General features: G+C 45.7%; 1 long non-coding RNA gene across 3 annotated transcripts in view; it reads right to left on the reverse strand.

Moving 5' to 3' along the window:
* Positions 1 to 15,002: 15,002 nt before the first annotated feature.
* LOC132379992 (uncharacterized) overlaps positions 15,003 to 24,394 on the reverse strand; it is a 30,916-nt gene continuing 21,524 nt past the window's right edge. For all 3 annotated transcript variants that reach the window (XR_009507595.1, XR_009507593.1, XR_009507594.1), the window contains exons 2-3: positions 17,107 to 17,946; positions 15,003 to 15,522 (exon numbers count right to left, since the gene is read on the reverse strand). This is a non-coding gene — a long non-coding RNA (uncharacterized LOC132379992). The remainder of the gene's footprint in view (positions 15,523 to 17,106; positions 17,947 to 24,394) is intronic.

Below are 24,394 nucleotides of genomic sequence, written 5' to 3' on the forward strand. Positions count from 1 at the left end.
CTCTGTTAAAAGTCTCTTTTACTTTTAAAAGCAGTGATTTGCAAACTTTTTGCTTGTTTCTCATCATTGTGATTTTATCCATGTTGAGATTAGATTAGCTTTATTTATCACATGCACATTGAAAAATACAGTGAAATATGTTGTTTGCGTCAATGACCAACGCAGTTTGAGATGCGCTGAGGGCAGCCCATAGTGTCACCATGTTTCTGACACCAACATAGCATGCCAACAACCTACCAATCCTATCCCCCATCCCATATGGCTTTGGCAACCGAAGCTCCTGAGGAAAAACACACATGGTCCCAGGGAGAATGTACAAACTCCTTACTCCTCAGTGGCAGGAATTGAACCCCAAACTTACAGCTGGCAGTGTAAGCTGTTAGGTTAACAGCTACACTACCATAGTGGCCCATTCTGCTACCATGGCACCCAATTAAAAAACAGAAACTGGACAAAACATTCAACATGGCAGCATGGTAGAAAGAGAAGCAGTTGACATTACAGGTCCAACAAACAGCCTGTTTGTCAGAACAATCTGGTTTTTGGTTGACGTCCATAAGAAACATAATCATTTTGCAGTAACTTCATGTGACCATCAGAAGAATAAGTAAACATCCATTTGTATGCCGAAGGTTATTTTACTATCCTGACATGGTAATCTTGTTAATTATTAGTAGAAAAACGCAATGTGCTCTACATGTACAGAGAAGTTGACGTTGCTTAAACCAACATGCTCATATTTGATTGATGCTCCTATCATTTGTTGGACTGCCGACTGTTTATGCATCTGTTTATGTTATCCATTGCAACAATAAATGCCATCCTGAGTGGTAACTAAAATAATAATTGAAACAAAAAATGCTGGGACTACTCAGCTGGTCAGGCAATATTTGTGGATAAAGGATAACATTCCTCCAGAAATTTAATTAGTGCAAGTTTATGATGCCACATTGACCTGTGTAGAGAATTCAATCTCACATGAAGGCCAACCTATGTTGCCGATTTCTAGAGATTTGGGAACTGTACCAGGCAGCCAGAAAAGCCATGAAAGCAGGGTTTGCCGACCTTTTTAATGCCATGGGCCCCTACCATTAACTGCAAGCCAAGCCCAAGTGAAGGGATCTGTAGTTACTCTCATTGTAACAGGACTTCAGTGAAGCACGATACTGCTTCAGAAAGCAGCACAGTAATGCAGAAGATTGTCAGGGTCTGGTCCGGAACCGCGTTCCGGGTTTTGATCCGGTCCAAGGGCTCCGGACTCCGGGTCCTGCAGTTGTCCTTCCCATCGCCCGTGATCTACTTAGGACCCTCCTGGTTCAAGAAGAAACACCTGTAACTCATTGAGCTGCAGGTGTTTATAAGGGGCCTTGGGACTGGGACCAGGCAGGTGGTTGTTTTGTCCTGTTTTTCTGCCGGCTCTGAACTCTTCGCTGCATTCTGTTATCCCACCCAGGCTCAGACCTATTCTTCATCATCCTTCTCTGCCCGTACCAGTACCGCCAGGTTGGTCCGCTCTCCCATCCTTCTTCCCATGTGCTGGTCCCGTTTCTCCGCTCGGTTTTGTTTTTCGTGCAGTCGTGCTGTCTGACAGCTGTTTCTGAATTTCCCGTTGTCATGGCTGTTGTGTTGGTCAACCTGGACCTCTCCCTTGCCCCTGTCAGGTACGTTTGGCCGACCTGCCATGGCCCGGCAGTGGTTCTGCCTGTTCCTATCCCTCGCCTCCGTCGGGCAGATCCGGCTGACCCGCTGTGGCCTGGCGGGGTTCTACCCCCTCCTTCTCTTCCACCCGAACTCTGGGATAGTGCCCGCACCTGCCTAGGGGTCCACGTCGTACTCAGGCCTCCGATGTTTCCACCTGGGAGGCGCCCCTACCTGGGATACATGTGGCCCGGCCAGGGAGGGCTCTCTGCTAGCCTATTGCCACCTAGACCTGTCTGCCTGCCTGCCTGAATCCCGGGAGCCTGCCTACCTGACTTTGAACTTCGGGAGCCGCTCTGCCTGCCTGAACTCTGTCTGCCTGAACCCCAGCTACCCTTAAGTGCCTTGGCATCCCCATCCTGTCCTCCCCCTAGTACTTCAGTGCCTGCATCCTGCGTTTGGGTCCCTCCGGCCCCTCCTGACAAAGATGCCTGGATTCAACCCTGATGTCCAGTGCCATCTGACCATAAAACCCTAAGAGCAAAATCAACCAATTTGCCGGATTGGTTCTGCTCCTCCATTCCATCATAGCTGATTTATTATCCCTTTCTCCCCATAACCTATGACGCCCTTACTAATTAAGTTCCTGTCAACCTCCGCTTTAAATATACCCAAGGATTTTGCCTCTTTAAATAAATTCCTCCTCATCACTTTTCTAAAGGCACACTCTCAGGCTGAGCCTTCTGGTCCTAGACTCTCCCACCACTGGAAACATCACACGTCCACTCTATCTTGGTATCCTAATATTCGGTAGGTTTCAATGAGATTCTCCCTCATTCTTCTTAACACCAGTGAGTACAAGCCCAGAGCCATCGAAAGCTTCTCATACATAAACCCTTTTATTCCCGGGATCATTCTAGTAAGCCTCCTCTGGACCCCCTCCAATGCTAGGGCATCCCTTTCTTGGATATGGAGCCCTTCGTCACCTCTGCACTAAACTGAGGCTGTGGCCTGCAATTAACCGGCTCCCGGACAGGCTGCAACATAGCCTTCATGGCTGTGAACTCACTTTTGTGAACTTTAATTCTGAATGCTATTTGCTTGCTTTCTATTGTTTGCATGATTTGTTCTTTTATTGCACATTGGGTGTTTGTTGGTCTTATTTTTTTTTAGTGGACTCTATTGGGTTTCTTTGTTTCGTGGCTGCCTGTAAGGAGACAAACCCCAAGGTTGTAGATAGTATACATATTTTGATAATAAATGTGCTTTCTCTTTAATACAGCACAGAAATGACCCTTCAAACTCTTCAAACTATGCTGCCTAACACCCCCAATTTTTTCTTAGCTTAATCACGGGACAAATTACAATGACCAATTAACCTACCAAATAGAATAGCTTTGGACTGTGGGAAGAGACCAGAGCATCCAGAGGAAACCCCCGCTGTCAAGCGGAGAACGTACAAACTCCTTTCAGGCCATGGCGCAAATTCAACCTGGGTCGGTGGTACAGTAAAACCGCTAACCACTATGCTATCATGCCACCCCCTTTAAACTTTGAACTTTGGGCTTTGAAATGTGCTCTAAGCAATGTCCTATGAAGTCTGTGTGGAGCTTGCACGTTCTCCCCCTCTTTAGATGGATTCTCTCCAGGCTTCCATTCATGTCCCAATGTTGTGCAGTTTTGGAGGTTATTTCACTACTGAAGTTGCACCTAGTGTGATAGAATCGGCCCCGATGAAGGGTCTCACACCAAAGCATTGACAGTTCACTTCCTTCCACAGATGTTGCCTGACCTGCTGAGCTCCTCCAGCATTTTGTGTGTGTTGATGAAGTCTGGGGATAAATTGGTGAAGATGTGGGAGAGGTTAAAATGCGCAGGGTTCATATAAGTTGGTGATAGATGATTAACAGAGACTCAGTAGACCTAAGGCACTGTTTCTATGCTGTATGACACTATGAATCTGCTCATTTCACAAAATCACCGCCTGACCTTCATACTTGGCTGTCTGAGGCACCTCCAACCAAAGGTTCAAAGTTTACCTACAGGGCAAAAAAGAACCCGAGGCCTATTTGTGCTAGTGGTCACAAACACCCGGCACGACATCCAAAGCTTTCACAAACTTCTCTAGATGTGTAGTGAAGAGTATATTGACTGGCTACATCACACCCCGGTATGGAAATACCAATGCCCTTATATGGATTGTAGTGGATACAGCCCAGTCCATCAAAGGGAAAGCCCTGACCTCCATTGAGCACATCTACATGAAACACTGTTGTGGGAAAGCAGCATCCATCATCAGGGACCCCCACCACCCAGGTCATGTTCTCTCCTCACTGCTGCCATCAGGAAGGTACGGGACCCTCAGGACTCAGACCATCAGATTCAGGAATAGTTACAACTCCTCAACCATCAGGCTCTTGAGCCAAAGGGATAGCTTCACTCAACTTCACTTGTCCCATCCTTGAAAAGTTCCCACAACTTATGGACCACTTTCAAGGACTCCTTACCTCAGGTTCTCGATATATTTTTTATCATTATTATTATTATTTTGATCTTTTTGTGTTTGCACACTTTATTGTCTTTGGCACCCCGGTTGTCCGCCCAGCTGGTGCGGTCTTTCATTGATTCTATTATGGTTATTGGTTTTACTGAGTATGCCCATGAGAAAATTTAATTTAGGGCTGTATATTGTGACATATATATACACTTTGTTAATGAATTTACTTAGAACTTTGGTCTGTTATTCCCAGTAACTGATATTTCTTGGTATTCAACATATTAGGTAAGCTTATCATGAACACTTTCTGTGGGTTTTCTCAGAGCACATTGGCAAAGATTTGTAGTTGGGTAAAATTATTTATGTTGGTTGATTGCAATTAAATCAAGAGCCAGGGAGAGAAACAGACCTTTTGGCCCACATAGTTTGTGCTAGCCTTCAAGCACCCACTACACTGTTCCCATTTTAAACTCAATCATTCCCATCAATTCCCTCCATTTCCTCCACCCACCTACACACAGGTGCTATTTACGAAGGTCATTTAGCATATCCTACTGTGCATCTTTGAAATGGGGTGAACCAGAGCACCCAGAGGAAATGCATGTGGTCACAGAGAAAACATAAAAAAAATGAACCCAGGGTGAACCCAGATCTCTGGAGCTGTTACGTGGTAACTCTGCAATCTGCACCACTGCTGTGCAATCTTTCTTCTGAAATGTCTTCTGTTGCAACTTCCATTTATTAAATGACACGGCAAAATATACAGAGTCTTCCCACGGTGGCATTATAATGCAGTCCTGATGAAGGGTCTTGGCCCAAATTGTCAACTGCTTAATTCCCTCCATACATGCTGTCTGACTTGCTGAGTTCCTCCAGTATCTTGTGTGTGTTGCTCAAGATTTCCAGCATGGGCAGAATCTCTTGTATCTATGAAGCACAATGTGACAAAAAGCCACTTAGAGTGACTGGAAGCTTCGAGCAGCATTCTAAAGAATGAGAGAGGTAAAAAGGTTGGAGATGGAGCTACAGAGGTCAAATTCTAGTGAGACTCAGTGGCACAGTGATGAAGTTTTGAAAGATACGTATGATCAAGAAGCTAGAATTAGATCCATGGTTCATTGCCAGGGCAACTAAGTTTTGGGAAACAGACTTTAGGGCAACAAGTGGGTTCCATTTTTTACAGGCTCCATAAATCAAATTTGTCCGGTAGTCAAAGAATGCACAAAAATCCTTGATATGGACTGATGTCTCCTCGGAATTGTAATAAATGGCATCTGAAGCACATAAGACTGGTAAGAAAGAATAGCTACAAAAAGTGGTGAGAGAGAGCGAAAAACAGAGAGTGGAGAGAGAGAGAGAAAGGGAGAGAGTGAGAGAGAGGGAGAGGAAGAAAGAATGTATAGAATGATTTTAAAACAAGGGTTAAAACAAGTTTAAAACTTGAAGTGCTACCAAACTGGGAGTTGGTGCAGGTCAGTGAGCCCAGCACTGGTGGGTGGGTTCAGATGTGAACAGCAGAAGTTTGGGCAATTTCACAGGAAATAGATTTCAGAAGATAAGATTCCAGAATTAACTGATTTTCCCCTGGAAATTTCCCTCATACAACAACTCAACAGCTGGAAGAATCTTTCCAGTGTATGAGAAAGAAAATACAAAATCAAATTATTTCACCTCCATCCCCTGTTATCACCATAACACCGTCAACTATTAACTGCCACTGGAAAGTGATCAGGAAAATTAAAGGACTGGTGGTCAGGGGTGGGGGGTGGTGTTCAGGTGTTAGGAACATGTATCAGTGGAACGCAGAAGGTGGTGAAAACAAATTCTATTAAATAGTCTACATTATCTGATTGAAACATACAGGCTCCATACAGTCAAAGCCATTAGGAAAATACCCATTTGAAGAGTTGGCAGAAAATTCCCCCTTGATGTCGTGGATAAGTTTTGAACTGTTCACTTTTGTTTCTCAAGTGCCAACAACCTTCACCCATGTGGTAGCAGGACACCATTAACCTAATTAGAATGGAACTTACATAGTTGGAACAGAAATGATTAAAGGTTCTGCTTTACCAATTGGCTTCTCCTGGGCACGGCACAGGGAGCCGGCTGTGACTTTGCATAATTCCACACTGTTACCATCCCTCAAAAGCAACGGGTGAATTTTCACATCATGGTGATTCCAGGAAATCATATTTCAGGAATGCTCCTGATTTGAATACAAGCTCATTCATTCAAAATAAGACCTTTACATTTCAATTTAGAATTCATCAGCACATCTGCATGAAACTGAATTTCCTGTATGGTTACTGAGAATAAAGGTGACCAATGAAAATTAGTTACAGGGAAAAAAAATCTACATTCCATATCAAATGACAGTCAATTATTTTAGGAGGAAGTAAAAGGGACATTTCCATTCAGATTAATAAAAATTGAACAAAATGGAAGAGTAGAGATGGTAGTTTTGATGTTCTGCAGCTGAAATTTTATTTTCAGAAGACAAAACTAATTACAGAGATAAGTTCTCACTTTAATCTTCTCGGATTTCTGGGTGAATTTGAATTTATTATGATCATTTTCCCCTAAGGGTTCTTTTACCTTAAGCGCTCTAGTCAATACTGGTTCGTTGCACAACACCCAATCCAGAATACCTGATGCTCTAGTGGGCAGCCATCCTGTAGGCAGTCTAGAAATTCCCCCTTGTGTAATCCAGCACCAACCTGATTTTCCCAATCTACCTGCATATTGAGGTCCCCCATGACTATTGTAACATTGCCCTTTTGGCATGCATTTTCCATCTCCCATTGTAATTTGTAGGCCACTTCATTACTACCATATGGAGGTCTGTATACAAAACCCAACAGTGTCTTTTTACCCCATTCAGTTCCTTAGCTCTATCCACAAAGATTCAACATCTTCTCACTCTCCCTTTCTAATGATTTGATTTCATTTTTTACCAAGGCAGCCAAGCCGCTCCTTCTGCCTTCCTAAGTAACCTTTCGATCCAAAGTGTATCCTTGGACATATATCGCCTCCTTACGTTTACTGATCTAATGCTGAACGTGGATCCTGAACCAAGATGAAGGTTTCCAACCAGAAAAGTTAACTGTCCATTTCATAACATCATAAGATGATAAGGCATAGGAGCAGAATTAGGCTGTTTGGCCCATCAAGTCTACTCTGTCATTTAATCATGGCTGATCCAATTCCCTTTCGGACCCAATCTCTTGCCTTCTCCCTGTAACCTTTCACACCCTGACTAATCAAGAATCTATCACCCTCAATGACCTGGCCTCTGTAGCCACCTATAGTAATGAATTCCACAAATTCATACCCTCTAAAGAAATTCCTCCTCTTCTCCATTATAAATGGATGTCCCTCTATACTGAGGCTGTTTCCACTGGTCCTAGACTCCTCCACTGTAGGAAATGTGCCCTCCACATCTCCACCTTATCTAGGCCTTTCAACATTCGATAGGTTTTAATGAGATCCCCCCTCATTCTTCTAAATTCCAGCAAGTAAAGATCCAGAGCCATCAATTACTCATCGTGCAATAAACACTTTATTCCCTGAGTTATTCTCATGAACTTCCTCTGAACTTCCTCCAATGTCAGGACATCCTTTCTTAAATCAGGGGCCCAAAACTGCTCACAATACTCCAAGTGAGGCTTCAGCAGTGCCTTACAAAGCCTCAGCATTACATCCTGCTCTCATATTCTAGACCCCTTGAAATGAATGCTAAGGTTGCATTTGCTTTTCCTCACCACAGACTCATCCTGCAAATTAACCTTTAGGGAATCCTGCACGAGGACTCCTAAGGCCCTTTGCACCTCAGATTTTTAAATTTTCTCCCTGTTTTGAAAACAGCCTGTGCTTTTCTCCTTCTACCAAAGCGCATGACTATACACTTCTTGACACTGTATTCCATTTGCCACACGTTTACCCATTCTCCTAATCTGTCTAAGTCCTTCTGCAGCCTTGCTGCTTCCTCCGCCATGTTGCCTGCAAACTAGTTGTTTCAGTATGTGGTGAACTACATATACCTGTCTGGACACGCCCCCCCCCCCCCCCCCCGCTGTCTGCTCCTGTGGCTCCTCCCACGGACCCTGGTATAAAGGCGATTGGAGACACAGCCCCGGCCTCAGTCTCCAGGATGTAGTGTGGTGGTCAATTGCTGCTTGTTCTTTCTTCCAGCCAATAAAAGCCGATATCTCGCCTCACATCTCAGAGAGTTATTGATGGTGCATCAATTTTATTGGCTGGAAGTTTAAAACATGGAAAGCATTTTACGTCCGGAAAAATTAGACCTTGATCCTCAAGACTCCAAAGCAGTTCTTGCCTTTGAACTCTGGCTTGCATGCTTCCAATCATACTTGGAACAGTGACTGACCTGCCACAATGTACAAAATATTACCATCTAGAGTAAGTCCAAAAGTATTCTCCCTTATCAGGGACCTACCGACCTACCAAGGGGCACTGGACGCCCTTAGAAGACAGTACCTACGGCCGGTGAACACCGTCTACGCAAGACATCGCTTAGCGACGCGGCGACAGCGACCCGGCGAGTCAAGCGGGCAGTTTCTCCGAGCCCTACAGACACTTGCAATTGCAAAGCTCTGACGGTGGAGCAGCATTCAGAGCTGCTGGTACGAGCCTCCTTCGTTACGGGGATCAGGTCAGTGTACGTGCGCCAGCGGCTGCTAGAAAATGCCTATCTTACCTTACGCTCGGCGAATGAGACGGCGGACACGCTGGAGGCTGCTCTGCACAACGCTGACGCTGTCCAGCCGCGCGATCCCCCGCCGGTTCCGTGGACACTGCAGACCCCGCCGCCGCCGCCCGCGAGCGAATTCACCAACATCGCTGCCAGTTGCGAGTCCACGAACTCCCCGAAACCGACCACAGCTGCTGCCAGTCGCAAGTCCACGCAGTGTTACTTCTGCGGACTCGAAAAGCACCCCGGAAAAAGCTGCCTGGCCCGATAAGCGACCTGCTCCAGCTGCGGGAAGAAGGGCCATTTTGCCAAGGTCTGTAAGTCTGAACCTCGAGCGGGGTCGGGCAGCGCTGCGTGCGAGGCATGGGGACTGCCATCTTGCCTGCCCGCCTCGTGCGAGGCATGGGGGCCGCCATCTTGCCTGCCCGCCTCGTGCGAGACATGGGGGCAGCATCTTTGTCGGTGCCACCTCGCCCTGCCCCCGACCCACTGGTGCTTACCGGGCACCAAGACGGCAGTTCAACTCTGGCCTCCATAACCCTCGACCAAAGCGCCCACACCAGCTCGCAAGGTCAATGATGGACATCCTGGTGGAGGGGCACAGGACTAGTTGCTTGTTTGACATGGGCAGCACTGAGAGTTTTATTGACCCGGACACAGTGCAACGCTGTGGACTCGTGACACGGCCGGTAAGCCGGAGGGTCACCATGGCTTCTGGGTCGCATTCCACAGACATCCGGGTGGGTTGTGTAGTGACATTGGTGGCGCAGGGCACAGAATATTGGGACTTCGCGCTACTGGTCATGTCTCAACTGTGTGCCCCTGTGCTATTGGGGCTGGACTTCCAGAGCCACCTTGAAAGTGCGACTATGGCATATGATGGGCCCCTCCCACCACTCACTGTCAGGAATCTTCAGTTTTGTGGGACTTCGTCATATACCCCGCTACTGACCACACACACACACCGACCCACACATCCCACCCAGCACCATGCTGACAGCTGCGCTACTGACACCACTTGCAGCCTCTCCACCCTCAAGATCCCTCCCCCACTGCTGTTCGCCAACCTGACCCCCGACTGTAAACCTGTGGCAACTAAAAGCAGGAGGTACAGCGCGGGGGACAGGGCCTTCATTCAGTCGGAGGTGCAGCGGCTGCTCAGGGAGGGGATCATTGAGCCAAACACAAGTCCTTGGAGGGCCCAGGTGGTTGTTGTTCGGACCGGGCAGAAAAATAGGATGGTTGTGGACTATAGCCAGACCATCAATAGGTTCACGCAGCTTGGCGCGTACCCCCTACCCCGCATCGTGGATATGGTCAACCAGATAGCTCAGTACAAGGTGTATTCGACAATAGATCTGAAACCCGCTTATCACCAGCTCCCCATCCTCCCAGAGGACCGCCCCTACACCGCCTTCGAGGCAGGCGGCAGGCTCTATCACTTCCTACGTGTCCCATTCGGAGTCACAAATGGTGTCTCAGTCTTTCAGAGGGAAATGGACCAGATGGTGGACCAGTACCAACTGAAAGCCACGTTCCCAATTCTGGATAATATCACCATCTGTGGTCACGACTGGTCGGATCACAACGCCAACCTCCAACGATTCTTCCAAGTGGCCAAAGCCCTGAACCTTACTTATAACAGAGACAAGTGTGTGTTCAGAACCACCCGACTCGCTATCCTCGGGTATGTTGTGGAGAACGGGGTCATTGGCCCTGATCCCGAACGAATGCGCCCCCTGTTAGAACTCCCTCTTCCCACCACCCTCAGAACCCTCAGACGGTGCCTGGGCTTCTTTTCCTATTACGCCCAATGGGTCCCTCACTACACAGACAAGGCCCACCCCCTGGTCAAGTCTACCACATTTCCCCTCTCAGCAGAGACCCGCGTGGCCTTCAGCCGCATTAAAGGGGACATTGCCAAAGCAACGATGCATGCGGTCGATGAGACCATTGCCTTCCAAGTAGAGAGTGACACCTCCGATTTGGCACTGGCTGCTACCTTCAATTAGGCAGGAAGGCCAGTAGCATTCTTCTCTCGTACCCTTCAAGGCCCTGAAATTCGGCACTCAGCAGTGGAGAAAGAAGCCCAGGCCATAGTGGAAGCTATTAGGCACTGGAGGCACTATCTCGCCGGCAAAAGGTTCACCTTGCTGACCGACCAGCGCTCAGTTGCGTTCATGTTCAGCAACCAACAGCGGGGCAAAATCAAAAATGATAAAATTTTGCAGTGGAGAATAGAGCTCTCCTCCTACAAATACGATATCCTGTACCAGCCTGGAAGGCTCAATGAGCCCCCTGATGTCCTATCCCGGGGAGCGTGTGCCAGCGCACAGCTCGACCAGCTATATGCCCTCCATGCACATCTTTGCCACCCGGGGGTCACCCAATTTTACCATTTCGTGAAAGCCCGGAACCTGCCGTACTCCCTTGAGGACATCACGACGATGACAAGGGACTGCCAAGTCTGCGCTGAGTGCAAACCGCACTTCTACCGTCCTGAAAAGGCACAACTTATCAAGGCCACCCTCCCCTTTGAGCGACTGAGTGTTGACTTTAAGGGCCCCCTTCCCTCCACCGACAGCAATGTCTACTTTCTCAACATTATCGACGAGTACTCGCGGTTCCCCTTTGCCATCCCCTACCCTGATACCACTGCCACGTCCGTCATAAAAGCCCTGCACCAGCTCTTCACTCTGTTCGGATATCCCTGCTATATCCACAGTGATAGAGGGTCCTCCTTTATGAGTGACGAACTGCGCCAGTACCTGCTAGCTAGAGGCATTGCTACTAGTAGGACCGTGAGCTATAATCCCCGGGGAAATGGACAAGTAGAGAGGAAGAATGCCACAGTGTGGAAGGCCACACTTTTAGCCCTTAAGTCAAAAGGGTTGCTGGTCTCTCGATGGCAGGAGGTCCTCCCCGAGGCACTCCACTCTATCCGCTCCCTGTTATGTACATCCACCAATGCCACCCCTCACGAGCACCTATTCTCTTTTCCCAGGAAGTCTGCCACTGGGACCACCCTACCAGCTTGGCTGACATCCCCAGGGTCAGTGCTGCTCCGGAAACATGCGAGGAGCAATAAATACTCCCCACTGGTCGAGAGGGTTCACCTACTACATGCGAACCCCCAGTATGCCTACGTGGTCTTACCTGATGGGCAGGAGGACACAGTCTCCGTCCGCGACCTGGTGCCCGCAGGAGCAGCAGACCACTACCCCAAACACTCCACGGTAACTATGAACCCTGTACCCAAGGTGACACCGCGCACACCGAGCCCTATACAGACTCCTCACGACACTCCTATACCGGGCGTCTCGCCCGCACATATACCAGGCGCCTCGCAACACGCATGAGGGATCACTGACGCCTAGTGGGCTGACACCTCCAGTTAGGCCGGAACCAGCACAACCACTGTCTCCGGTACAATCACCACCGGCACCTGTACAATCACAGCCGGTGCTACGTAGATCGCAGTGACAGATTCGACCACCTGATAGACTTAACCTGTAAGTACACTTGTAAGAAACTTCGCCCCATGGGGACTCTCTTTTAAAACAAAGGGGGGGTGAATGTGGTGAACTACATATACCTGTCTGGACACGCCCCCCCCCACTGACTGCTCCTGTGGCTCCTCCCACAGACTGTGGCTCCTCCCACAGACCCCGGTATAAAGGTGATTGGAGCCTGAGCCCTGCCCTCAGTCTCCAGGATGTAGTGTGGTGGTCAACTGCTGTTTGTTCTTTCTTCCAACCAATAAATGCCTATATCTCGCCTCACGTCTCAGAGAGTTATTGATGGTGCATCACAGTAGTTGTGACCGAGGGGTTAGGTGTCAGACTGGGGTCTTCCCACACAGGTTCAAATACTGCTGACTATGTGTTGGCTTTGGGCGCCACTGTAGCATGTCAGCACAACGCTATTACAGCTCAGGGCATCAGAGTTCAGAGTTCAATCCTGTTGGCTTCTGTAAGGAGTCTCTTCAAATCCTCCCTGTGAAAAGCGTAGGTTTCCTCTGTGTGCTCTGGTTTCCTTCCACATACATTGAACAAGTTAGGTCTTTATTCTTTGGAGCGTAGAAGGTTGAGGGGGAACTTGATAGAGGTATTTAAAATTATGAGGGGGATAGATAGAGTTGACATGGATAGGCTTTTTCCATGGAGTGTAGGGGAGATTCAAACAAGAGGACATGAGTTGAGAGTTAAGGGGCAAAAGTTTAGGGGTAACACGAGGGAGAACTTCTTTACTGAGAGAGTGGTAGCTGTGTGGAACGAGCTTCCAGTAGAAGCAGTAGAGGCAGGTTTGATATAGTCATTTGAAAAAAAAATTGGATAGGTATATGGACAGGAAAGGAATGTTTCTGAGGGGTATGGGCTGAGTGCAGGTCGGTGGGACTAGGTGAGTGTAAGCGTTCGGCACGGAATAGAAGGGCCAAGACTGCGTGTTTCCATGCTGTAATTGGTATATGGTTATAAGGGTTGGTAGGTTAATTAGTCATTGTAAATTATCCCATGATTAGGTTAGGGTTAAATAGAGGTGTCGGGGGACAAAGTTCCCTCTAATTTTGACCAGTGTGCACAAAAATCTTGCACTGTGTAATTTTTTCTGCCCAGTGATGACAACACAAATAATTTCTTCAATAAAAACAGTATAAATAAGCCAGTTCTAAAATCTGCAAACTTTACGTTCTCAACACTGTCCGCATCAGAAACCGGAAAAGGAAATGTGATCGTGTACAATCGTGAAATATACTTAACATGCCAACAGGTAAAGGGTGACAACCTTTTGTGCATAGTTTAAATTCATGTATACGTGTGCACATCTTAGAGGGAACATTGGTCGGAAGTTGCTGGGCAGTGGGAAGTGTCTACTTCGTGCTGTACATCTAATTAAAAGGAATAAATAAATCATTACACTAACTGCAACAATACCATGCTGCCCTGTTGATTGAGAGTATACCAATTGTCATTGTCAAAAGAGGTCAGTGCTCAGACTGCAGATTACAGAAAATTAAGACAGGAAATAGGAGCGCTCTCAGAGCTGGCACCTATATGAATGCCCAAGTGTCCTCCTTTTACGTTCTGAGCTCGGATACGCAATGAGATCACGGAGTAAGATCCTTAATCCATGCACTGCATTAGTTGTGTCTTCCGCTGTATCAGTGACCTTCCTTCTATTGTAAGTATGGATGTTTGCTGATAATTAATTAATTCAATACCACTCCACAAACAATGAAGCAGTTTGTCTGCTTGCAGCAAGGAATAGACAAGACATGTGGGCTGATGGGAGATAAGAAGCATGCAGAAGCCAGTTCCAGCAATTGAAAATCCAAGCTCCCGCCCTTGACAGTCAATGCCATGTTCTAACCTCGAATCTTCTTTCTACAGCCTTTGTACTTACAGGCAGAGGACACTTTATTAAGTAGCTCCTGTACCTGTGAGTGTATGTTTGTGGTCTTCTGTTGCTGTAGCCCGTCCACTTCAACGTCCGACAAGCCACACAATCAGAGATGCTCCTCTGCTCACCACCGTTTTAAGGCATGTTTATCTAAGTCACTGTCACATTCCTGACGGCTTGAACCACCCTGGCCATTCTCCTCTGATCTCTCTCATTAACACTGCATTTTCAACCACAGAACTGCCTCTCACTAGATGTTTTTTTTTTGTTTTTCACACCATTTTGAGTAAACTCTAGTGACCCTTGTGCTGGAGATCAGCGGTTCCTGAGACTCTCCAACCACCCCGCCTGGCACCAACAATCATTCCACAGTCAAAGTCACTTAGATCAAATTTCTTCCTCATTCTGATGTTTGTTCTGAGCCTCTTGACCATGTCTGCATGCTTTTATGCCTTGGATTGCTGCCACATGATTGATATTTGCATTAGCGAGCAGATGTACAGGTGTACCTAATAAAGTGGCTCCTGAGTGTATGCGTAGTTGGAGCATGCACCGTAACTGACTAGACAACCAGGACAAATCAGCTGCTTGATGGGCACCAGAGACGTTTACTCCCTTACCGTCCGTGCAGCATGTGCAATGTCAACCGGTTACACTGAAGTCATCACATACTTTCTTTCCATCTCCCAAGTCCATGGTGTTTGAGACGAAGACAGACAAGTGCAACAGATCCAACTTTGATGAAATGCCCCTTGACAAACTTCAACCTTGAAGAAACTTTGCCATCATTGCTTGCTTTTTTTTGGAAAGTGGCAACAGACACAAGTAGAAATCCATACCAAAAATTTATTGTGTACATTCCGGTTTCACAGAGCAACTTGGTAGTTGGAACTGATACTGTCCATCGTCCTACTAATTGTCCCATGTTTATGCTGGCTGCGGCGCACAGTGCAGCTGCTCCCCAGATGTGTATGAGAAAACTGATTTAGAACCAGAATCAGAATCAGATTATCACTGACGTATGTCATTGTTTTGCAGCAGTACAGTGCAAGACATAAAAATGACTACAAGTTACAGTAAGAATATAGGTCATACAGTAAGATCATAAGGCTATAAGACATCATCAGCATTATTTTGAGCCATGCCAAGGGCCATGATTGTTCTTGGCAAATGTTTCTACAGAGGTGGTTTGCCATTGCTTTCTTCTGGGCAGTGTCTTTACAAGACAGGCAGCCCAGACATTATCAATACTCTTCAGAGATTGTCCGCCTGGCACCTGTGGACACATAACAATGAGTTGTGATATGCACCAGCTACTCATACAACCATCCACCACCTGCTCCCATGGCTTCACACAACCCTGTTCTTGGGATAAACATGTGCTACAGCTTGCTCAAAGGTGACCTACAGGCCAGTGGAGGGAAGGAGCACCTTCCACCTCCTTTGGTAGAGACATATCGCTACCCTGCCACCCAAAGCATAAGACCTAGGAGCATTGAGCCTGCTCCGCCATTCAATCACGGACGGTGCATTATCCCTCTCAACCCCATTCTCCTGCCTTCTCCCCATAACCTTTTGACATCCTGGCTAATAAAGAACCTATCAACAGCCTCCTTAAATATACTCAATGATCTGGACTTCCTCACCAATGACTCAACCTGCTTGTTAACCTTTAGAAAATCCTGTACAAGGACTCCCAAGACCCTTTGCACCTCAGATTTATTCCTTCTACCAAGGGGCATGAACATACACTTCCCTACTCTATTCCATCCGCCACCCCTTTCTTCATTCTCCCAACCTGTCTAAGTACTCCTGCAGACTCCCTGCTTCCTCAGCTCAACTTGCCACTCCATCTACCTTTACATCATCCGCCAACTTGGTCACAAAGCTATTAATTCCATCATCCAAATCATTCACATGTAACGTGAAAGGAAGTGGTCTCTACGCCAACCCCCGTGGAACACCAGTAGTCACCAGCAGCCAACCAGAAAAGGACACCTTTTTTTCCCATTCTTTGTCTCCTGCTGGTCAGCCAGTCTTCTATCTATGTGAGTATCTTTCCTGTATACCCTGGGCTCTTATCTTGTTTAATGGTCTCATATGCAGTACCTTGTCAAGAGCCTTATGAAAATCCAAGCAGACAACATCCACTGACTCTCCTTTGTCTCTTCTCCCTGTTTCTTCCTAAAAAAAAATGATAGGTAAAGAACCCCAAAAACCTCATCCTTGATAATGGACTGCAACATTTTCCCAACCACTGAATTCAGACTAACTGGCTGATAATTTCCTTTCTTCTGCCTCCCTCCCTTCTTAAAGAGTGGTGTGACATTTGCAGTGTTCCAGCCCTCCAGAACCATTCCAGAAACAAATAATTCTTTGAAGATCATTACTAATGCCTCCACAATCTCTTCAGCTACCTCTTTCAAAACCCTCGGGTGTAGTCCATCTGGTCCAGGTGATTTATCTACCTTCAAACCTTTCATCTTCCCAAGGACCTTCTCCTTAATAATAGCAACAATACTCACTTCTGCCCCTTACAGTCTTAAATTTCTGGCATAGTGTCTGCTAGAGTGAATACTGACGCAAAATACTTATTAAGATCCTCCACAATTTCTTTGTTCTCCATTACTACGTCTCCGGTGTCATTTTCCAGCAGTGGGATACCCACTCTCTCTTCTCTTTTACTCTTTCTATATTTATAAAAGACTTCTGTTATCATCTTTTTTATTATTGGCTAGCCTCCCTTCATATTTCATCTTTTCCATCCTTACAGTTTTTTTTTGTTGCCTTCTGTTGGTTTTTAAGAGCTTCCCGATCCTTTAACTTCCCACCAATTTTTTGGTATATCGTATGCACTCACCTTTGCTTTTATGCTGCCTGTGACTTTCGTCACCCACAGTTGCCTCATCTACCCTCTAGTATACTTCATCTTTGGGATGTATCCTTCTGACGTCTTCTGAATTGTCCCCAGAACTCCACACACAGTATAAAAATAAATAAATGAAATTTTAAAAAATAGAGAACATTGACTTCTCTAACTTCCGTTACCTTCCGTTAATGCCCCTCCTCCCCTTCTTACCCCATCCCTGACATATTTAGTTGTTTGCCTGTTCTCCATCTCCCTCTGGTACTCCCCCCACCTCCTTTCTTTCTCCTGAGGCCTCCTGTCCCATGATCCTTTCCCTTCTCCTGCTCTGTATCACTTTCGCCAATCACCTTTCCAGCTCTTAGCTTCATCCCACCCCCTCCGGTCTTCTATCATTTCGCATTTCCCCCTCCCCCAACTACTTTCAAATCTCTTAATATCTTTCCTTTCGGTTAGTCCTGACGAAGGGTCTCGGCCCGAAACGTCGACAGCGCTTCTCCCTATAGATGCTGCCTGGTCTGCTGTGTTCCACCAGCATTTTGTGTGTGTTGTTGTTTTAGCAAATTTATTTGTTATTTTATAAAAATAAATAGTAAAAAGAGAGCAAATTAGTTAGGTAGTGTTCATGGACCATTTAGAAATCTTATGGTGGGTGGAAAGAAACTGTTCCTAATGACATTGAGTGTGGTTCTTCAGGCTCCTGCACCTCCTACCTGACAGCAGCAATCAGAAGAGGGCTTGTCCTGGATGGCATCTTCTTGAGATCACCTTTTGAAGAGGTCCTCGATGGTAGGAAGCCTAGTGCCCATAATGGAGCTGACTGAGTCTATAACACTAAATAATTCAAGATTCAAATACGTTTATGATCAAAGAATGTATACAACCTTGAGATTAGCTTACTCACAGGCAGCCACAAAGCAAGAAGCCCCAAGAATCCAAATTAAAGAAAAAATATATAAATTAAAATTAAAGACCAACACTTGAAGCACAAGAGAAAGAAAAAAATCTTTCAAACAATTGAAGCAAACAACATCAGCATTACAAACAAAACTTGAGTCCTCAGGTCAGAACCCTAGAGTAGGCCGAAAGCCTCGCTTATCAGTTCATTATCCACCAGGGAGCACAGCAGTCGGGGCAGTCATTATACCTCAGCACCATGGAGATGACCATCACAAAGAATAAGTGAAATAATTTCTTGCCCCAGCTGACACCCTGTCTTTCCAGTCTACCTGAGCTAGCAGTTAAATGGATCCAACAATGGAACAGCGAAAGGCTCTATGCCCTGGAGAGAGGAGAGGACTTCGTGGAGAGAAAGTGAAACCGGCTCTCACCTCTGACCTGGGCCAACATTTAAATTGTCCAAGCAGTGTATCGTACCTCGCACTAGGACCCGGCTACAGCGAAGGACTCAGAGCCGAGATCACGCCGCCCAGCAACTCGCTCCAGGTCTAGATTCCGTTGCCCAGCCCAAAGCCGCCAAACTTTTCAGATCAGCTCAGATCTAAAGTCCAACCTCACACACAGGACAGTTAAATGTGCACCAAATCTCCGCTGTCTGGACCCCGACATCTCCTTTTGGTGCCCATAGCAATAGAACCTCTCACACAGGCCAATTGAATGAATATCGGAACTTCTCTGCCCGGGACCTGACACTCCTTTCGATGCCCAAAGCAATTGAATCTCACCCCCGGGCCATTGCACAGGCGTGGGAACTCCATCTGCAACGATTCTGCAACACACCATCTTGGCTCATCCCCCAATCTCACCTCACTATCACTCGCCCCTTCTCTGTTTACAGTGAGAATTTAACACGGTTTACTTCAGAAAATGTATTTTTAGTGATGTTTTTAGTCAGATTTCTTAGCCTTTTGACTACCAGAGATGTCACATACGTTTGATAGCACCATCTTAACCAGAAGCTTTTTTTTCCGATCCTGTACGTTGGCACCTTCATACCAAATGTTAATGCAACAAGTCAGATTGCCCCCCTCGGTATATCAACAGAAATCTGTTAATAGTCTTTGGTATTATACCATATCTCCTCAAGCTCAAAGTTCAACGTTTAAGGTTCGAAGTACATTTTATTATCAAAGTATTTATACTTTATACAGCCAAGAGATTTGTCACCTTACAGCCACGAAACAAAGAATCCCAATATTAAAAATAAAAAAAAAGACTGACAAACAAAAAAACAGATTGTGCAAACAATAAAGCAAGCAAATGGCATTTAGAACTGAAGTTCATGATGCCAGGCATCCCTCCAGGCGATCCAGGCTTCCACTAGTTGCAGGCCACAGCCTCAATCTGGCACAGAGACAAACCCCATGGAGAAGCAAGTCGAACCAAGACGTCACTCGCTTTCCACCCCAACACCCCAAACATCTCAAACTCCGAAAGAAATGTAACAGCTGGAGTTCCATCGGTATAATTGCACAAATATATTGAGGCCAGGATATATCTTCAGAGATGTAGACACCCAGGAACTCAATCAATGCAACAGCAAAGGTAGAATCTACAGTTCCATGTTATGCAGCAAGGCTTATCAAAGTTCAAAGTAAATTTACGATCAAGGTACTGTACATATATGTCATCAAACACTACACCCTGAGATTCATTTCCTTGCAGTCATTCACAGTAGAACAAAGAAATGCAATGAAATTGATGAAAAAGTACTATCAAAGAACCAATGTGCAAAAGAAGACCATTTATGTAAATATAAATAATAATAATAAGAAGAAAATAAAGAGATGGCTCGATAAGTAATACTGAGAACATTTATAGAGTCCTTGAAAGTGAGTCCATAGGTTGCGCTCAATAATCTGCTCACAGTTGTGGTGAGTGAAGTTGTCCAGGCTGATTCATCAGCCTGATGGTTGAAGGGCTCCTAAACTGCTCCTAAACCTGGTGGTGTGGGACCAAAGGCTCCTGTACCTCCTTTCCAAGGGTGGAAGCGAGAAGGGAGCCGGGCTGGGATGGTGGGTTCCTTGATGAAGGATGCTGCTTTCTTGCAACAGAACTCCTTGCAGGTGTGCTCAGTGGTTGGGGGGGGGCTTTATCTATGATGGTCTGGGCTGTATTCACTACTTCTTGCTGGATTTTCCATTCAAAGGAATTTCTCACACACCTGACTAGGAGGAGAGGCAAAGGTTGGCAGCCCTTCCGACTCTGCCAACCTCCATTCTCAACGGGCAACAGATGTGGCTCCATTCTGTAAATGATTAAGCTAGGGATGGTTGAAACCTGAGTGAACTCCCTTTCTAGTTTTGGATTGGAGAGCAACAGCTTAGCTATGGTCTTTGCTGCCAAGGAATTCGCACTACACAGGTGTACAGCAGATTGTTCTATCGTCATTTCTGGAAAATCAGTCTTCAATGTGTTGAGCAGAACAGAGAGGTGGGTTGCCAGCTGTGGTTTGGAAATGTAAAAGTCAACACCATTTTTCCTGAATGAAGGAGTTTAAGTGGATTAAAGCTCATCCATAGTGAATCAATGGAAAATATTCTTGAAAAAAAACATTTCTTGCAGTGTTTTGTTCGTTGCCCAGTTTACCATGACCAGTTTACCATCATATGACAGAGCACATGATGATAATGATACACAGAGGAGAATCTGTGCAATTCTTTGCCGCAGGCGGCTGTGGAGGGCAAGTCTTTATGTATATTTAAGGGAAAGGTTGATAGATCCTTAATTAATCAGGGCATGGGGAAGGCAGGAGACTGGGGCTGAGAGGGAAAATGGATCAGCCATGATGAAATGGTGGAGAAGATTTGATGGGCCAAATGGCCTAATTCTTCTCCTATGTCTTATGGTCTTACATAGAAACAAAGTGCAAAAGAAGACAAATTGTGCAATAATTGTATTGCCATTCCCATGCTTCAATATTCTTCCATTAAGTACCATCTGGTATAAAAATCAATAGAGTAATAGCAATCCATGTTCAGTCCTGAACTCAAGTGTATTGGAACTGTATTCTGATCCTGAAATTTGCCATTCCTGTTACCAAGGCAACCAAGTTTTGGAAACAGACTACAGGCCACCCCAAGGAAACAAATAGGTTCCATGTTATACAGGCTCCGTGTGTCAATTTTGTCCACAGTCAGAAAATACACAAAATTCACCAGATATATCTGCAAAATTGTAATTAATGGCTTCAAAAGCACAAGCTATAAATCTGATTAGAAAGAATAATGACAGATTTAATAATTAAGAAATAAAAAGTGGAGAGGGAGGGAGAGAGAGGGGGAGAGAGAGGGAGAGACAGACAGAAAGAAAGACAGATGGACAGAGAGAGTGAAAGAGAGAGAGACATAGAGAGAGAGTGAGAGAGTTAGAGAGATGGAGAGGGGCAAAGAGAGAGAGAGAGAGAGAGAGAGAGACAGACAGAGACTGAGAGAGAGAGAGAGAGAGACAAGAAGACAGATACAGATAGAGAGAAAGAGAAAGAGAGACAGAGAGTGCAAGAGTTAGAGAGGTTCAGACAGAGAAAGACAGAGACAGAGTGAAAGAGAGTCAGAGTGAGACAGACAGAGGCAGAGAGAGAAGCAGCCAGATAGAGGGAGAGGAGTGAGAGAAAGAGAGGTAGAGACAGAGAGAGACAAACAGACAGACAGGCAGACAGAGATGAAACGACACAGACCTTTCCGTTCTAGATTTTTACGGGAGTTCACTTGCGTGCAAGGATGTCCAGAAATGGGGAGTTGCATGACCTGGGACAGCCTGTATCATGCCCTGCCATTAGTGTAATGAGACTTCAGTAAAAATAATAGTCAATTGATTGCCTGATATTGGCATTTGACAAGGTTTTTTTTCCACAATCCTTTGACCTTCTGTTTCTAAACATTTCCTTTAAATTTCAAATTACACTGCTCCATGTTTTCCCTTACACCTGACTACCAGCACAAGGAGAAGCAAAGTCCTTCAGGCTCAGCTAACCTCCTTGCTCAACGTCAGTCACGCCAGTGAGCAGAAAGTACAGCCCAAAGCACTAATTCAAAACCTGATGCACATTTCCCAGTTTTCTCCAGTCTCGATGGGCACGGGACATTCCTTCAGAAGATCCAGGTGCAACATCAATGCAGTGGCCTCATAACTTTGATTGAAGCTAATCTCAGGCCGGGTAGCAGGATCAAACGATCAAACACCATGTTACATGCTGATCGTGAATCAAATTGAATGGAGAAAGCTTTGAGATAGAAGTCTTGAGGGATATAAATAGGGTAAATGCACGCAGACTTTTTCCACTGAGATGGGTAAGATAAAACTAATGTTCATAGGTTAAGGGTGAAAGGTGAAATATCTGAAGGGAACCTGAGGGTGCTACACGAGCTGCCAGTGGAAGTGGTGAATACAGGTCTGATTGCAACACTTAAGAGAAGTTTAGATCAGTACATGGCTGGGACAGGTATGGAGGGCTATGGTCCAGATGCTGGTCAATGAGGCTGGGCAGAATAAGAATTCAACATGGACTAAAAGGGCCAAAGGACCTATTTTGATGCTATGGCTCTATGAACTTCATCTGTGGAAAAGTCATTAACTTACAAACCTTGAACTCAATTTATGACAGTTGGTCCAGCCAGGTCCAAGAAACCAGATCAGATAACTACCATGCACAGAGATCGTTTCTTCTGGTGAGCACCATGGAAGTTTATTATTACTGTCAGGGCGGACGTGGCTGTTCACCAGATCCATATCCACTGCTCAGTGTTACCCTGGTAAACTTGGCATTGGAGTTGTCTTTTACTGACCACACCAACACCCTTGCAGGTGTCATCAATGTGAGCGGGAGGTCGTGAAACTAACCTTTGCACACATTGACAATGCTAGTGTTTAACGTGTGTCTTTCCGCAGATGCTGGAAGTCCAGAGCAACACACACAAACTGCTGGAGGACCTCAGGAGGCCAGGCAGCACCTACGGAGGGAAATCAATAGCTGACATTTGGGCCAAAAACCTTTGCCTCCTTTCTTCCCGGTCCTGACGGATGGTCTGTCCCAAATGTTAATTATTTATTTCCCTCCATAAATGCTGTCTGACCTGTTGATTACATCCAACATTGTGTGTGTGTACCGTGACACCAAAGGTTTATTTTCCCTTTAGCAACGCCTGATACCGGAATTCTCTTTATTATTAAGGATACGAGAATCAAAACATACAAGGGTTAAACAAAAGAAAAATTTAGATCAACCAAGTTGTATCATAAATGGATTCAAGAAATCAAACATTAAGTCACATTGAAAGGTAGAACAATACTTCCTTCAAATGTTATATACATAGTCTACATACATCATTACTAAATATGCAGATCTAAACTTCCTTCGTGGCACGGTGGTACAATGGTTAGCACATCACTTTACAGTGCCAGCGACTCGGATTCAATTCCCACCGCTGTCGTAAGGAGTTTGTGCGTTCTCCCCGTGAACCGCGTGGGTTTCCTCCAGGTGCTCTAGTTTCCTCCCACAGTCCAAGGACCTACTGGTTGGTAGGTTAATTGTTCATTGTAAATTGTCCCATGATTAAGCTATGGTTAAATCAGGGGTTGGTGGTGGCACAGCTCTACTCCTCACTGTATCTGAATCAATCAATCAATAGATAGATGGGTAGATAAACAGAGAAAGGAAGATATAACAGCACAAATAATTCTTCTTCAAAAACTAATGCCAACTCAGTGGCAATACTAGATAGAAAGCAAACACATCCTTTTAGCCATTGAAAGCACATTTGACATTTTTTTTATAATGTTAATAAGACTGGAGATGGACACTGATGTGTTATGGCTCTACTTTGTGTAAGAAATGATTGTTGTGTAGGGACGCGCAAGTGGTGGAGTATGGAGAGGGATGGGGTGAAGACTTTTGCCCATCCTGGCATCTCTTCATTCAATCTTCATCTCAACGGCTCCGCACACTTTAGGAATCAGTAATCAGGCAAAATATCAGATTTTGTGGCTAACTTGTGGTTGAATAAGTAAGCACAGTAATAAGAGTAAGTCACATGACCTATCAAAAATGTTCTGTATTCAAAAAGCTCAAGGCCAATCCCTTGCTGTTTTGAAGAAACTCTTTCCTGTCTATCACTATTTACTAAAGGTTTCTCATCAATGCTCATCACCCTAGTCATCACCACCGACGCCCCATCAGCTAATCCCACCAGTCTGAGGCCAGACTGAGACAGCACATGTGTCATCACAATGAAACTGTGCCCCTGCTTTCTTAGAAGTTTATATAGATTCAGCATGTCACCAAAAACTTTGACAAACTTCTATAGGTGCACAGTGCAGAGTATCC

The sequence above is a fragment of the Hypanus sabinus genome, chromosome 23 (assembly GCF_030144855.1).
Source record: "Hypanus sabinus isolate sHypSab1 chromosome 23, sHypSab1.hap1, whole genome shotgun sequence".
Lineage (NCBI taxonomy): Eukaryota > Metazoa > Chordata > Chondrichthyes > Myliobatiformes > Dasyatidae > Hypanus > Hypanus sabinus.